General features: G+C 40.0%; 1 long non-coding RNA gene across 6 annotated transcripts in view; it reads left to right on the top strand.

Annotated features, from left to right (window-relative positions):
- The window catches only part of LOC111091893, a 34,018-nt gene extending 28,561 nt beyond the window's left edge, over positions 1-5,457 (top strand). For 5 of the 6 annotated variants that reach the window (XR_005376785.1, XR_005376783.1, XR_005376784.1 and 2 more), the window contains 2 exons: positions 3,352-3,410; positions 3,796-5,457. This is a non-coding gene — a long non-coding RNA (uncharacterized LOC111091893). Of the gene's footprint in view, positions 1-2,359; positions 2,513-3,351; positions 3,411-3,795 lie in introns of all 6 variants that reach the window. The other variant, XR_005376786.1, reaches the window with a different exon arrangement.
- The last annotated feature ends 10,896 nt before the right edge of the window (positions 5,458-16,353 follow it).

Here is a 16,353-nt window from a genome sequence, read left to right as displayed (position 1 = left end):
TCTGAGAGTTTGTGATACAAATAAATATGTGCTTTGGGCTATGATTCTTCCAGTTAAGTTCTTTGGAATTCTGTACACTTGTTTTCCCTTTTTTTCTCTAAAGCATAAAGGTTTTCATAAATGCAGGAAGTGTGCATTGGGGGAGAGGGTGATGTGAGAACTTACTGAACTCCAGGTTGATAAAATCCTATGGGACTTTGAGAATGACTACTGCCTCTTTTCTGGAAGGTATGTGGAGTAGAAACTTCTGCTTCTTGGTTTGACAGCACACACTTTAAAAGGAGCCTCCTTACGGTTTTGTAATTGATTTTCAATTTTTTAAAGTGAAATAATACTGCAAGCATGGCAATAAAAAGCACTGGTTTCTTCCCTCCTCATTACCAATCCACAGGTCCACTCTCCAGAGGCAACCACTTAGTTCAGTTGTTTGTCCCAGTACTAACCCCCCTGTTTTAAAATAACATGCTATGCTGCAGTTTCTTGATTTACCAGTGTTGGGAATGATTTATTGATTCCTATTAGTTTAGATAATGACTTAGCACTCTTACAGATCCTCACATTCCCTTCCCATTTCACCCATTCTCCTAATATGCTATTTTGGGAATTAAAATAGTTGCCAATGTTTATGTTATTACAAGTATGTAAATATTGGTCACTGCTAAAGCAGGATAGCTCTTTCATCTTTCCATCTCTAGTAAAATGTTTTGTTTTTCCTGCAGTTAACCACTGCCTCAACCTTTTCCATTTACTACTTTTCCCCATATCTTCCAATGGATCTGTCAAGTATGTACAAATAATATTTTCTAATGACCAAGTATATCAGGCGCTTTATTAGTTCTCTTGATTTCCTAAAGACCTCTCTTCCACAGCTCTCTACCCTTCTTTTTTATTCTTAACTGGGTGTAGACTACATTCTGGGTTTCCTGTCATGATCCTTCTGTGTTGTTTCCCTGGTTCAATGAATCTAAAGTTTTCCTCTTTCCTTTCCTTTCTGCTTCCTCCCTTCTTTGCTTAAGCACACCCTCCAGCAGCTTCCTGATACTGGTTGCTTGAGAAACAAATTTCTTAGGGCTGTACTCATCTAAAAATTTTTGCTTTCAAATTTGACTGATAGCTTGGAAATACAGATTCTTTGACTCAAAATTATTCCTTCTCATTCTTTTAAATTCATTGCTTCCATTATGCTATTGGGACGATCAGTGTCATTATGCAGCCCAGTCTTTTGTGTAGGATCTATTTTTCTTGTTCTTGGAAGCTTTCAGAATTTTTCTTTATTCCTGGGGTTCCTTGATGTGGATCTTTTTCCCGTTTCCTGAACTGGATAACTAATGTGCCCTTCCAGGTTCTGGAAATTTTTTCTTGGAATGTTTCTTTAACATTCCGTTCTTTCATTTCTCTTTCTAGAATTCTGGACCATTTATGTAATTTTTAAAATTTTCTCTGCCCTATCATTCATATTTTTAACTTTTTATTCTATTCTTTGGAAGAATTCCTATACTTTATCTTCCAGTTTTTAATTTTTTATAATTTTAATTACATTTTAAAGTTTCTAGGTTGTTTTCATATTCTCTCCATTGCTTCTTTTCCATGGTATTGTCTTTTTTTTTTTTTTTTTTTTTTTGGCTGAACTATGCTTTCTTTTCTTTTTAAGAGGATTAATTTAGTGAATAGGTACATTCATGTGGTGGGAGACAGGATCCAGGGTGCCTTTCTCTACTTTGAGCGTAGGCAGGGCTTGTAGATTGGTCAGTGTGCAAGGGCTATTGCGTTGCATTCAGGCCTGGTCTTGCCCCCAATGACAAGATCTTCAGGCTTTCCTTCAAAGTCTACAGATTCTTTAGAGAAGAATCTTTCAATCTTCTGCCTGTAGTAGGGGTACCTACATGCCCACATTTGGGGACAAGATAAGACAACAACAAAGGGACATGTTCAGAATGCAGACTTGCATTTTGCCTGCCATTGTAAGCCCCATATCTCTCTGTCACCTCCCCTGTGCTCATGCCACTGAATCTGAAGTATCTGAAAAGATACAAATTTCTCATCTCCTGTGGGTGATAGTGGGTGAGACCGAGGGTCTATCCACTTCATATATAGACAAAGCTAGTGTTTTACCCCTATTTGCCCTCCAACTTCTGTAGTTTGGTGTCTTAGGACCCTGAGCTTTTTCTGAATTCTGCAAAGTGAACTCATTTCTTCTCAGTACTTGGACTATGCCTGCCTCGATGTGCAAAGTCAGAGACGATGCTTCCAAATGCTGTTTGCTCCCAAAGATTTTTAGAAATCCCTTGTCTACAGCTTTTTACTTCTTGTTTTCTCTGTCTAAAATGAATCTAATTTTATTTCTTTGCTGTCATTTTAGGGGAGTTTCAGCAGAGAACAAAGATAAAGGTTTCTGTAAAATATTTGCAAATCATGTATCTGATAAGGGCTCAGATTGCTACAATTCAACAATAAAATGATAACCCAATTTAAAAACAAGCAAAGGATTTGAATGGACATTCCTTCAAAGAAGGTATACAAACGGCCAATAAACACATAAGAAGATGCTTATCATTAGTCATCAGAGAAATGCAAATGAAAGTCATAGTAAAATGCCACTTCATATCCATTAGGATGGAGATAAAGTAGCAAGTATTGGCAGGATGTAGAGAAATTGGAAACTTCATACATTATAGGTGTTGGTGGGAATGTAAAATGGGATTGCGTTTTCCTTCAACAGAAAAAAAGAGAAGGTTTTGATTATTGATCATTATTAGTCCATCCATCTAGTCATCTCTTCAGTTTTCAAATTGTGTTTATTAAGCACCTACTCTATGCCACACAGTGTTTTAGATACTACTAGGATTCAATTGGGAGCCAAAAAAGACCAAGTCCCTGTGCTCATGAGGTTTTCAGTGAAGATGGACATCAACTAAAAGTGTACCAATACTCAATTATAACTGAGATAAGTGCTGCAAAGGAAAAGCAGTGTTCTTCCATGGGAGAATATAAGCAGTGTTCTTCACCCGAGCTGTGTAAGGACAGGGAAAGCGACCCTAAGAAGGTAACTTTGAACTGAAACGTGAAGTTCAAGTAGGAACTCATAAGGATGAAGGAGAGTGCTCTAGACAGAAATGAAGACCCTGAGGAAAGATTACACAGGGAGTGTTTGAGGAACTTCATGCGAACACAGTGTCTGTTTCTTGAAAAGCACAGCTCAGAAAGGAATGAGTTGAGGCTGAAGCAGTGACCCAGCGCCAAAAAGATCCTTAAGGCCATAGCCACAGTTTTTTTATTTGGAAGGTAATAACAGGTCATGGGAGGATTTTAAGCAAAGGAGAGATATGTTTCAATTTTTATTTCTTTGTTTAGAAAATCACCTTGGGCTTCCAAATACAGAAAAAATGGTGGGGAGTAAGCATCAATGAGAAGTAAGTATTAGAGTGGTCTGGTTGGGAAAGTCAGTAGGTGAGCAAAAGTTTGGAATAGAGATGGAGGGAAGTGATATTTAGGTTGTGTTAATGGGCTTTGGCAATAGGATGGGATGTAAGGGCAAGAGTCGTGTCCAGAGGAAGTGTTGGTGCCATTTGGGGGGGTGGAAGAAGGTTTGTGGGGAGGATAGGGAGACCACAAGCTTGGCCCTTGATTTGTCGTATGTGAGGTATTTGAGCCATAAAACTAGAGGTGCTGGGGACAGAGGGACAACTGGATATGTGGGCAGATATGGGGTAAAGTGGGCTTGAGGTGTATATTTGGATGTCATGTATATTTGGATGTCATGGGTATGCCAACTATTGACATTTACTTCTTGTGCAGCTGTCAACTTAACAAGCAGCAGTCAGAAACTTCAACCAAAATCTACTTTCCTCGAATGAAATCAGTAAACATGATGACAGCTCATGGTATACAAGGTTCCATCCTGGAGGCTGAGGGGGAGTTAAGGAGTGTAGGTTTGACACTGTAGCTCGAAACAAGTAAGAGCCAACTCAAATAAGAATACAGAAGCCAAAGAGCAGACCACCACAAGATGCCCTAAACAGCATGCAGTGACTGCTGAGCAAGGAGTAGAAACATGAACCTCCTGATTTTTCTGACCAGGAAATGATAATACCTCAGTTTTCCTCCCCCTGCCTCATCAGGAGTTCTGCTCCCACATTTCCATTATGTTTCTTCTTGCTGTACAAAACAGAAAATGCCATACTCTTTCTTCCATTCCTGTACCCCTTCCTTCCTGCATGTCTCCTTTCATTCCTCCTTCCCTTTCTCATGCTCTGTTCTTCCTCATCAACAGGCATCTAGAAGCACAGATCTCCACTTTCTGTGTCCAGGGGAACATGAACTCATAGAATGTAAAAATCAAACTGCCTGAAGAGCATCAAATCCAGCTTTTGTTAAAGTGAGGAAGGGAAGGGCCCCAGAATGGGGAATCAAAGTCCTCACTCAGCACATACACCCAATTCTGGGCATCTGGACACTCCTGTGGCCCTCTGCAACTTCTCTCTGAGATCACCAATGTCCTCATGGCCACCTTATGGTTCCCTTAGAGGCTCCAGGACAATGGGTTTTCCTGCTTATCCTCCTACTTCTCTGACTTCTCTGTTACGTTCAAGACAAGATATTTGGCTTGATACCTTGTCTTGAACATAACCAGCCTTGGCCCCTTCTCTGTTCCCATGTGAGCCTTTCCTGGCAATAAATGTACTAGAGTAAGTATGGTGTCCTAGTTCAATAACCTTCTCTTCAGGCAAGGTCTCCATTTCCTTTCTGAACTCCCAGTTGGACTGAGGATTAAATGAGATAGAATGTGTTGGCAAGTACTGACAAAAGTGACAACAAATTTAAAAATCTCTTAAATGAAACTAGATATCTTTTCTTTACCTCCAGATATAAATGGAACTAACACACTTTAGTAGTAACAGACTTCATCTCCTGTGGAACTATCTCTCAGAGTTATGCTCCTATCAATTAGGAGTATTTTCAGAATACAGAATAGAAACCTCAGTTTACAGGGGACTTATTAGATACGATTGATTTTTTTGGTATGACAAGAAGATCAGAGGTAGGCTCTTATAATAATCAGTTCAACTCAACCAATTGTGGACCTCGTTTCCATCTTTCTGTGTGATGGCCTTTTCCCCTTAGGTTGCAAAGGGTTCCCCTCATGGACGCAAGATGTTTGCCACAGCCCCAGGCATCCCCTTTGCACCTAAAACAAGGTAGAAGAAGGAAGGGGCAGTGCAAATAGTATCTATTCTTTCAGTTAAAATCACAGTCCTTCCCAATAGCCTTCAAGAGGCTCTTGCTTACATCCTTTTGGCCAGAACTATGTCATGTGGCCCTCTACAGTTAAAAAATATTCAGATCATGACATTCCGTATGTCTCTAGCTTTAACAAAACAGAGTGTTTATTGGAACAGAAGCTTAAATTTTGTAGATATGGTATCTGTTCATACTTTAACATAAAGTGTTCATAACACACACACACACACACACACACAAATATTCAGATTATACCACCTCTGTACTGGAGACTGGTATTGGAAGAGAGGATTGGGATTGGTGTTGAGTTATCCAACCGCCAGTCTGCTGTTGACTCTTCTTTGACTCTGTAACATAAAGAATCAGGAGGTCATAACTATAAGTAGATGATAGAGATCCAATCAATCATAATTGTGTGTGTGTGTATGTGTGTGTGTATAATATATATTATATATATAATGTTTATCTCTACATATATACATATAAATATATATATAAATATATATAGAGACACATCCCTAAATATATACATATATAATAAGGTCAGGTGAGTTGAGGTTTCTACTTTATATTTATTAATTAATAAAAAGGTAAATTTCATCTTAAGAAGAAAACAAAAATATTTTTGTTTTTATTTTTATTTTTTTTAAATTTTATTTATTTATTCATGAGAGACAGAGAAAGAGCAAGAGAGAGGCAGAGATACAGGCAGAGGGAGAAGCAGGCTCCATGCAGGGAGCCCGATATGGGACTCGATCCCGGGTCTCCAGGATCACGCCCTGGGCTGAAGGCGGCGCTAAACCGCTAAGCCACCTGGGCTGCCCCTGTTTTTATTTTTAAGTAAAAATTTCTTTTTCTTTTTTTTACTGAGAGCCTGCGTGTTCTGGGATTTTGTGGATAAACTTAAATCCTTAAGACTAGCAATGTAGACATTATTATCCCAATTTCATAGCTGGGGACTAATGATATTCTATTTCTTAGTTGGGTAGAGCTGGGTTTGGCCTTATGCCTTTCTAATTTTAAAGCCAGAGCAACACAGAATCCAGGACAAGGAATCCCCAGGGGAAAATGTACAACCCTGGGAAGAACATCTGAAACTATTGAGAACTGCTCCCTGCCAAGTGGAGGGAGATGCTGTGAAGTCAAGTTGTACATTGGTGAATTGCAAACACCACTGAGTGGGGACCCAGAGCAAGGAGTTTCCTTCCTAGTGTTTCTGATCTGGCCTCTCTCTGGAGAATCATCTAAAGCCCTTAAATTTCTGAGTCCTGGAGTAGAGGGCATTTCTCATCTCAGGCACATCGAAAACTTTTTCTCTGGTGGGAAATAACTGCTCTCCTGCCAAACAGGACCAATGAGCAGAGGCCTGAATCCACACTAAATCCCACATAACTCAAGTGCCAACCAAAAGCCTCCAAACTTGCCAACTAAGTGCCAGGTGTGATGCTAGATTGGATCCTACATTGTAGGGGTATAAATGTTGCTATAAAAAATGGGGCCATTAGCAGTATAGCAATGTTAATTCCTCAAATTCTATTTTTGAACTGTGATTATGTAAGAGAATGTCCTTTTTCTAAGGAGATATATGTTAAGTATTTAGGGGCCTAGAGTCTTAGTCTCTGCAATTTACTCTCAAATGTTTTTCAAAAATAAGGAAGGAATGAATAATGTATATATTTCATATGGTTCAACCTTATAAATGGAAAGAGAGAAAAAAGTGGTAAATGAAAGTGGAAAAATGTGAACAATAGGTGAACAAAATATAAACTCTATGCCAAAGATATGTTGGAGTCCACTGAAATATTTGAAACTTTTCAGTAAGTCTGAGAATTTTTTCCTAAACAAAGGGTTAGTTTTTAAAGACTCAAAGATGGAGTAACATGCTGTTATGTAGTGGGCATACTAGAACACTTTGTAGTAGGAGGGTGAAGTGATAGCAGTAATTTGCAAGTTCTGCATAGGTGTTGCCTCCCTTTCTCCACAAAGCATTCTCCAAGCAGGCACTTGAATCCTACCCAAGTCATTTCAAAATCTCCCACAAGATTCTCAAAACTGCATGTCTCAGAAGTATGGCTAATGGGCTCATCTGCAAGAAGTTACCTTGACATTTGACTTATGACTTCCCCTCTTTCTCAGTTTGAGGTGAAAGACTAAGTGGTTTTCCAAACTTGGCAGAGTCCAATGGGCCTTTCAAGGCAGTCTTTAACTAGAGTTCCATGGCCATGCACTTTGCACCTGAAAGTTCCATTATGTTTTCCCAAGCTTCCTTCCCAGGAGTTGCTCCATCTACTACTACTATTAATAATACATGTCTTGGCAAAGAACCTCGGAGTAAGTGCTTCTAGAAATTGGCCCATCAGGTGGATCTTCCCTGAAGCTTTCCTCGCAATGCATTTTCCTGAGCCTGCTGAATTGGTGACACTGAGAAGGGGTTCACTCAGCTGAAGTGTTAAGACCCATCATCCCACCTGGGAGAAAGCTATAATTCCCAGAAGTTCTCATTAATTCTATTGCATGGAGGGGCTTATGTGTGAGGGGGTGAGGTCTCCAGAACCTAGAAGGAGGAAGACATAGAGAGCTATACCTAAAGCTACTTTGAGAGGAGCTGTGACTTTGGGAAGGCTCTAGGTCAGCCAGAAGCACCCTCACTGAGGGGGAGCCCTGACCTCATGCACCCTACCCTCTCACCTCCTGTAGGGACTCCCCTACCCAACCCAATCAAAAGCCAGAGGGCAAAGGCAAGTCCCCTGAGCACAGAGTGTGAGTCTGGAGGTAAAATAGAAATAATAAAAATAAAAATAAATGAGAGATGATGGGTTTAAAAGAGACAATGTAAGTGAACATCCAACTTGGTGCATGTTGTTTTCATTATATTCCGGGAAGGAAGTCTTTATGGGAGGGATCTTCCAGGAGAGAGCTCTGTGCTTTTTGCTATGCTTTTCTGGGAGAAAGAGAAGTCAAGAAAGCCCCATTTAGTGTTGCTAATGTTGCTAGTTGAAATAATTTCTAATTTCAAAATTTACTGTAAAACCACAGTAATCAAGACAATGTGATATTGGCAGAAGGACAAACATAGTTCAATGGGGATCTATGAGTCCAGAAATAAACCCTTACATTTTTCAGTCATGGATTTTTGACAAAGGTGCCAAGACCATTCAACTAGGGAAAGAAATCTTTTCAACAACTTGATATACACATGCAAAAGAATGATTTGGGAATCTTATCTCATACCAGATACAGAAATTAACCCAAAATGAATCTAAGAACTAAAACTATAAACTCTGAGAAGAAAACATGGCTGTAAATTTTCATCACCTTGGATTAGGTAATGATTTCTTAGATAGAACACTTAAGACACAAGCTATCAAACAAAAATAGGTTAATTTGACTATATCAAAATTTAAGACTTTTGTCCTTCAAAGAATACCATCAAGAAATTGAAGACAACCCTCAAATGGTAGAGTATATATTGCAAATCATATATCAAAGAAGGGATTTACATCCAGAATATATAAAGAATTCTTACAACCCAATAGTCAAAAGACAAATAAGCCACTTTAAAAGTGAACAAAGGCTTTGAGTAGACATTTCTACAAAGAAGATATGCAAATAGTCAATAAAAAACACATAAAATGTTCAACATCATTAGTTACTAGGGAAATGCAAATCAAAACCACAGCGACATACCACTCCTCACCTGCTAGGATAGCTATAATAAAAAAGACATACAATATCAAGTGTTGGCAATGATGTGGAGAAACTGGAAGCCTTATAAATTGTTGGTAACCTAAAATGGTGCAGCCTCTGTGGAAAGCCATTCAGTAGTTTCTCACCAAGTTTAATATAGAGTTACCATATGACCCAGTGATTTCACTCCTGGGTATACACCCAAGAGAATGGAAACATGTTCACACAAAAACTTGTACACAAATGGTCATAGCATCATTATTAATAACAGCCAAAATGTGGAAACAACCCAAATGTCCGTTGGCTGATAAACTGATACACTAAATGTGGTTTTTCCGTACAATGGATTATCATTCTGCACCCCCGCCCCCACAGAAATGAAGTGTTAACACATACTTCAACATAGATGAATGTTATGCCAAGTGAAAGGAGCCAGGCACAGGGAGCCATATGTTATATGATACCATGAATATAAAATTCCAAAAAATAGGCAAATTTATAGAGGCATAAGGCAAATTAGTGGTTTCCAGAGGATAGAAGGAGGAGTAAATGGGGAGCAATGAAAATGTCTGGAATTAGATCATGATGGTAGGTGTACAAACTTGTAAATAGCTAACATCACCAATTGTACACTTTAAAATGGTAGATTTTATGGTATGTGAATTACATCTCAATAAAGCCATTTTTTAAAGATATCAATGGATAAGTTGGTATAGGGGAAAAGAGAATTAATGGACAAAAAGATAGAATTGAGATAACCACTCAAAAATTACACAGAGAGAAAAAGTGATGGAAAATATGAAAGAAAAATGTAGAGATATGAACAAAAGCATGAGCAGGACAAACAGAGCTTCAAAGAGAATATAGAGAGAATAGAGAAGAATCAGGTTCAAAGACATAAAGAATTAAAGTTCTTAGATTGAACTTTGTATCTCAGATTAAATAAAAATAAAGTCTCATCTTGTTACAATGTAATGAAATTGCAGTGCATCAAATACAAATAGATTGTCCTAAAAGCTGCTAGAGGTAAAAAAAAGATTGCTGTTAATGTGTTGGCTGTTGTTTTGGAAGTAGGTAGGCTTCTTAGGAGAATTATGGTTGCCCAAAGACAAAGGGATACCTTTTAAAATGATAAAGGAAAAGATTTCTCCCACCAGACTCCTATGCTACTAAACTTTGACTCAAGAAGGCCAACAAACCCATAGATGATTGCTGAAATAGAAACTAGACCCTGCACTTTGGCAGGAAAAGAAAAGTGAACGTGGACTGGTGGAATGGAAGACCCATTGAGGAGCAAAGAATTGCTAAAGTATTGGCAAATCTAGACAAATGTTTCTGAACGTGAGCTGTGTGTGATTCTTTTGGGGTGATAGGCCACTCTATCCACCATACTGGCAGTAAGCATTTGAGTATGGTTTTCATTGGTTTTATTTGTAGCCCATAAATGATATGGTTCCCTCTATCCATGCAGTCCCTCTGGAATTGCCCCTGCAATTGTCTTCTGAAATTCTAGTCATTCTTTAACACAGAGGGGCCTCCTCTGATCTCTCTCTCTCTCTCTCTCTCTCTCTCTCTCTCTTTTTCTCTCTCTCTCTCATGCACACACATACCTGTACATATATGCACATGCACACAAACAGAACTGTCTACTAGATCACTTGAGTTCCTATAGCACTGTGCACAGCTCCTGTCATGACACTTAAGAAGAAATTATATGATGGCTGACTGTTTACAATCAGCAAGCCCCATTAGATTGGGAGTTCTTTAAAGTTGGAAGTCCTCCTTTGCTAGCACTTCGCACAGGCTGGCATGTAGTGGATCTCCAATGAACTGTCCAGTTGCTTTGGCACATACAGGCCATCTTAGTGTTGGATAGCTGGTTGAGTTTTGGGTCATTCTTAGGTAATAGCAAGGTTTTTTTTCAATTTATTTAAACTCTTCTGGACAGCTTACAGATAGCAACCATTTTATTCTAGACTTGGATAAGTTCTATAGGACAGTAGGGGGCTGATTCCACCCAATCTTACAGCAACTACTAACAACTACCAGAAATTCATCCCCAGCATTCTCATAAGACTCTGACATTCAGCAGCAAATTAATTGCTATGGCTTATCAGTAAAAAATCTATGCATTTTCAGCCTCTCCTAGATTTTTTTTTTGCCTCTCCTAGATTATAAATAAATTAACATAACAATATTTTCAATTCAGAAAACAATGCCAAAATATAAAGAATTGCATAAAGGAACTCAAGTGCAATTAGAAAGGAAGAATCCAATACACCCTACAGGAATCCCTCTAACCCTGAATTCCTGCAGAGGGAAAATATCCAAGTGTTCAACACTGGAGATAATTTAAACATCTATCCTGTAATTTTAAATTCAGAAACTCAAGTTGCCCTGGTATTCTTTGCTTAGCAGACTCAGAGAACTTGTCATCTTCCATCACTTGTGTTTAGTTTCACAGTTAAATATACATACCAGAAGCAACCTTCCACCCTCTTTTATTTCCTTCTTTACTCTTCTCTCTCCCTTCTCAGACATCACTGGTTTGGGTGGGTCTGGTTCTGTTCCAAGTTTAACTGAACATCTGGAACAATTTTTCTATTGTTCTTCATCTGAGTTTGAAACACCACAGATAATTTTGCTAAGCACCATTTTCCCTTAATTTTTAAACCTACCCAGATTTCAGATGTATTTATTTCTTGCGCTTCTGATTCATATATACCTTACTCTTCAAAGTGCATTTTGTTTTTTCATTGTTGTTGTTTTTTTTTTAACCATTTGCAACCCAAGACAACAGTTGGGCAATCTTTGCAGTCTTTGTCAGCATCTTATAACCATTTTTTTCTTCCAGGAAAGCAGATTATTGACAGAATAAAGGAATAGACATCAGGAACCCACAGTACTCATACCCCCTCCCTGTAACACCACCCAAGAAAAGCTGATGGTCAGTCCAAATCCTGAAACCATGTGGTAAATGAATGTGTCTGGTAGGCAAAGAGGCCCTCCTGAACACAAAACAGAGGATTATTAGTTCTTGGTGATAATGTATGTATAGAAACTAGAAGGACTAAATGAAAGGATTTTTGTATACCTAAAGAAAGCATACATCACAAACACTTTTTTTTTTTTTTAAGAAAAACTTTTCTGTTGCGGTAAAACACGTGTAACACAGAATTTACCATTTTAACCATTTTCAAGTATATAAGTCCACAGAATTAAGTAACCATCACCACTATCCATCTTCAGAAATTTTCATCATTCCCAACTGAAACTCTGTACTCATCAAATACTAACTCCTCAGTCCTCCCACCCCCTAGCCTCTGGGAATCACCATTCTATTTTCCGTCTCTATGAATTTGACTATTCTAGGTACTTCATATGACTAGAATCATATAATATTTGTTCTTTTGTGTCAAGCTTATTTTATTTAGCTTGATACATTCAGGCTTCAACCACGTTTTAGAATTTCATTCCTTTTTATGGCTGAATAATATTCCACTGTATGTTTTTATAGCAATTCATTCATCAATGGTTATTTGGTTTATTTCTACCTTTTAACTACTGTGAATAATGATGCAATGCTGCAAATCATCCAGCTGCAATGAACTTTGGTGCACAAATGTCTTTTCAAGTCTCTGCTCTCAATTCTTTGGGGTATATACCTGGAGTAGAATTGCTGGATCATATGGTAATTCTATTTTTAATGTTTTGAGGAACCACTATACTGTTTTCCATAGCAGCTGCTCCATTTTACATTCTTACTAACAATGCTGAATGATGTTTTTTAACTGCCTACATTACTGATGCCAATGTAACCCAACCAACAAGAATATGAGGGACAATCTGTTTCATCAGGAGAAGAGACAGGGGCCAAGGTGGTTATTGTATCACCCTTGTATTCAGGATGTCTATCATTAACAAAATAGCCCCATAAGTGAGAATAAAACTTGAGGTTTCAGGAAGCTTTAGAGAAACTAAGGAATCCATTAAATTTTCAGCAAGTATGAATTTATAGGCACCCAGGACCCTCTTCTAATATACTGCTGTCAATATTCACAGCCAAGCACAGAGGTGTTCTGGCTAGATTGCATTGCATTTTTATTGTATTTCTATATCTAGTAATCATAGCCCAGCTAAAGTTCTCTGCTTATGCACACTGCTCCCTGCCAGCTAAGCCACCTGGTAAACTTTTGTATCCAGTTAGAAAGCATCTCATTCTTGAAATAGCAAGTAGTACATGGCCTCACACTCAGGCTCTCCTCCATATTTTTCCTTGCTTCTCACCTATGGAAAGGGCAGTGCTAATGTCCTGTCCCCCTGGAGCCCCCAGGCTGGCCCACATAGTCACTGCCTCTGACAGGGACCCTCCTCAGTGGGACCAGTTGAGAAATGGGAGGAACAAAGTGAAGTTCCCAGCCAAGCTTTGAATGGGTTCGCAGAGCAAGCTCATCACTGCATCTGGCTTTTTAGTTCTTCCTATCATCACCACTGATAACTTATCATACCTTACCCCCTAGCCAGATCCTCTGGACTAGGAACAGACTTCTGTATGACTAGGGGCAGAGAGGGTATGAGAAGTGTCATATGGCAGAGAGAGCACATGGGAGGGATTTCACCCAACCAAACAGTGTGAGAATCGGAGGCAAGCCCAAGTACCCACATATGACATCTAAGTGCCCCAATCCATACACTGTTGGCTGTCCTGGTGACCTTCACAGGGCCTGCTGAAACTATGATCAACTCCCGTCCTCAGGAATGTGGAGTTCTAGTTTTGATTAGTTTTTCTTGTGAGGGGCTGGTAAGGGGATCACATAACCACAGACAGATGAGCCTCAGAGACTGTAAACTAGGCCAGGGTGGCCCATTTCAAAGGCATTGAGGAGGGATCCAAGAAAACAGAGGCAATTTCCTCTGGCCACATCACAGAAATGCTGGGCAGGTTGCATCTAAACAATTGCAAAGAGCTTGGAAAACTCCAGGCCACAGGCAAATCATAGCCACGAATAATTACACCCCCACAGTATTATGGTGAGGAGGATTTCCCACAGTCTCAGGGTGAGACTCCCAGCTCAGCATGTGGTTCCCAAGCAAGGCCAGAAAGTCAGGGTAGGAGTGACTGGAAACTAGATAAGACCCTGAGATAAAGGGTACAGTCAGTTAGGAAATGAATAGCATCACTAGTATCAGGAGATGCTGGGAACAGGCAATAGGCAGAAATGCTGAGTAGACCCAGTGAGGGCTACATGTGGAATGTAGGAAAGAACTTCACTTTGAGTCAGCCAGATTTGTTTATATTCCAGCTCTGGTACTGCCTTCTTTTTCTTTTTTTCCCCTCCTACTGTCCTCTTTGGAGACCCCTCCTCACCATCGACACACAGACTCTGAAATGAAGAGCTAGATGCAGATAGTTGATTTGGGAGATAAGCCCAAGAAACATCAGTTGGAGTGGGGAAGTGAGGAAAAGTAAAAGATATGGAGGGGGTTATCCAGCTGTTAGCACTGGGGGAAAGGAGGTGCAGAGCTGTTCCCAGTGAGAGGTGAGAGAGCCGGAGTATATGTCCACCAACACCCTTCTGTCAACAGTTGAACCCGCTAACTTCTCTGGCACTTCAACTTGTCCCTTGTGCTTTGAGAAATGGGGCACCTAGGTAGGAAGTTCAGGGTTCTCAGTATGGAAAGGTGTTGAGGGAATACAGGGGGGATTCCATGACCACACTGGTGTGAGGATAACAAAAGACAACAAGTCTGAATGGGTGAGCCAGGAACAGAAGCCTGAGAGCTCCTAGGGCCTGGTCATGGTTCTAGGGAAGGCTCTGGATCTCTCTAGACTGTGGAGTTGGTGGTGTCCATGTCCCCCCAAAGTAGCCTCTTAAATAAGGACTGAGGTACATGTAGTTTGCTCGGGGAGGTGACCCAGAGGTGGGAGTGTGTTAATGAATGGGTCTCCACTGTGGTCAAGTTGGGATCCACCCTGCCAGGAACTCTCTGAGGAACTATGAGGAACTAACAACTTCAGGATTGTTTCAGGAAGGATAGAAAGCTAGCTTTATTTACAGACCCCCCCCCCCCCGCCCAGTTCAGGTGAGAGATGTCATTGGGTCTGAAATATCCACATATGCCAGCTGCCATGCCCAGGCTAAGCAAGTTCCTATGCTGCTAGGGATGGCCTCAGTTAGGGAGCAGGGGATGTAGACACTGGGAGTGGCAGGTGTCGTATGTGGGGACTCTTCTCAGCAGCATGTTTGAACCCTGAGGTGGGTGGTGGGAACATGCAGCTTCTGTTCCATCTACCTAGACTCTGAGGGAAGGTGGTCTCAACAGTAAGTGGGGCACAAAGATAATGATCTTCTGATCAGCAAAGGTGTCTGGAGGCCTGTGGCTATCAATGACAGGTAAAGCCAGAACCACAAAATGTTCAGGTATTCCAGCATGCAGGCAGCCAGGGGCTGCATGAAAATCTGACTGTACCTGGGAAGAGGACTGCAACCCCCAAACAGGGCAGGGGAGACCAACAAGTATTCCTGACCCCTTTCCCTAGTTATTTTTTTTCTTTAATCTATTTAGAGTTTATTTTTGTGAGTGGTGATAAGTTTTGTTTTCTTGTATGTGGACATCCAATTTTCCTAAGACCATTTACTAAAGAGAATTTTCAGAGGGGCAGGGCAATATGCCGGAGGAGTAGGGTCCCGAAGTCACCTGTCCCCACCAACCTACCTAGATAACTTTCAAATCATCATGAAAACTTACGAATTCGACTTGAGATTTAAAGAGAGAACAGCTGGAATGCTACAGAGAAAAGAGTTTGCACTTCTAACAAGTACAACTCCTTTTTGGCCACTCTGCACTGAGCAAAATGACTAGAAAGAAGAACTCACCGCAAAAGAAAGAATCAGAAACAGTCCTCTCGCCACAGAGGTACAGAATTTGGATTACAATTCAATGTCAGAAAGCCAATTCAGAAGCACAATTATAAAGCTACTAGTGGCTCTGGAAAAACGCATAAAGGATTCAAGACACTTCATGACTGCAGAATTTAGATCTAATCAGGCCGACAAAAGATCTAATCAGGCCGAAATTAAAAATAAATTAAATGAGATTCAATCCAACCTGGAGGTCCTAATGATGAGGGTTAATGAGATAGAAGAAAGACTGGGTGACATAGAAGACAAGTTAATGGCAAGGAAGGAAGCTGAGGAAAAAAGAGAAAAACAATTAAAAGACCATGAGGAAAGGTTAAGGGAAATAAATGACAGACTCAGAAGGAAAAATCTACATTTAATTGGGGTTCCAGAGGGCGCCGAAAGGGACACAAGACCAGAAAGCATATTTGAACAAATCATAGCTCCCTAACTTGGGGAGTGAAACAGTCGTTCAGATCCAGGAGATAGAGAGATTCCCCGCTAAAATCAATAAAAACCGTTCAAC

Source organism: Canis lupus, chromosome 23 (genome assembly GCF_011100685.1).
Source record: "Canis lupus familiaris isolate Mischka breed German Shepherd chromosome 23, alternate assembly UU_Cfam_GSD_1.0, whole genome shotgun sequence".
In the NCBI taxonomy this organism is placed as follows: Eukaryota; Metazoa; Chordata; class Mammalia; order Carnivora; family Canidae; genus Canis; species Canis lupus.
The sequence above is the reverse complement of the archived record's forward strand: the minus strand, read 5'-3'. Positions and strand labels throughout refer to the sequence as shown.